Source organism: Perkinsus marinus (genome assembly GCF_000006405.1).
Source record: "Perkinsus marinus ATCC 50983 genomic scaffold scf_1104296974962, whole genome shotgun sequence".
In the NCBI taxonomy this organism is placed as follows: Eukaryota; Perkinsozoa; order Perkinsida; family Perkinsidae; genus Perkinsus; species Perkinsus marinus.
Window position 1 is genome coordinate 1 of NW_003200937.1, and position 833 is coordinate 833.

Genomic DNA, 833 nt, shown 5'->3' on the forward strand with positions numbered 1-833 from the left:
GACTGACAGCTGTGGAATTCGAACCCACGCCCTTGCGGACTGACGCCTGAAGCCAGCGCCTTAGACCACTCGGACAAACTGTCGATGAGTACTTTAAGATTCATAGCCGAGGTGATGCATCGCTCTGCCAAACCAAAGGGCAAAGAAATGGGTTGAACGGTATCTGCGAGTTGCGATGGCGCAATATCGATCAGAAGGTTTTGGTCTTGCACTACCTCGCTTCTGAAAAGGTCTCGGATTTTAATACAACACCAGTCAGGTATATAGACTGACAGCTGTGGGGTTCGAACCCACGCCCTTTCGGACTGGCGCCTTAAGCCAGCGCCTTAGACCATTCGGCCAAACTCTCGATGAGTGCTTCAGGATTCATAGCCGAGGTGATGCGTTACACTATAGGACATGACACAAAAACGGTTTCGAACCGTTTCCGCGGAATGCGTTCTTCATCAAATCACACGAAAAGAAATTTCTAACAGCTGTGGGATTCGAACCCACGCCCTTGCGGACTGACGCCTGAAGCCAGCGCCTTAGACCACTCGGCCAAACTGTCGATGAGTGCTTCAAGATTCATAGCCGAGGTGATGCATCGCTCTGCCAAACCAGAGGACACAAAAAATGGATTGAACGGATTCTGCGAGGTGCGATGGCACAATATCGATCAAAAGGTTTTGGTCTTGCACTACCTCGCTTCTGAAAAGGTCTGGGTTCTCAATATAACACCAGTCAGGTATATAGACTGACAGCTGTGGGGTTCGAACCCACGCCCTTTCGGACTGGCGCCTTAAGCCAGCGCCTTAGACCACTCGGCCAAACTGTCGATGAGTGCTTCAAAA

At 50.7% G+C, this 833-nt stretch overlaps 4 non-coding genes across 4 annotated transcripts; all 4 read right to left on the bottom strand.

Annotated features, from left to right (window-relative positions):
• Window positions 1-3: 3 nt before the first annotated feature.
• On the bottom strand, window positions 4-83 carry Pmar_PMAR014841. The gene has a single exon. It is a non-coding gene; the product is annotated as a tRNA-Leu (tRNA).
• A 186-nt stretch (window positions 84-269) lies between these two features.
• On the bottom strand, window positions 270-349 carry Pmar_PMAR014842. The gene has a single exon. It is a non-coding gene; the product is annotated as a tRNA-Leu (tRNA).
• Window positions 350-470: 121 nt separating this feature from the next.
• Pmar_PMAR014843 lies at window positions 471-550 on the bottom strand. Its single transcript has one exon. It is a non-coding gene; the product is annotated as a tRNA-Leu (tRNA).
• A 187-nt stretch (window positions 551-737) lies between these two features.
• Pmar_PMAR014844 lies at window positions 738-817 on the bottom strand. Its single transcript has one exon. It is a non-coding gene; the product is annotated as a tRNA-Leu (tRNA).
• Between the last annotated feature and the right edge of the window lie 16 nt (window positions 818-833).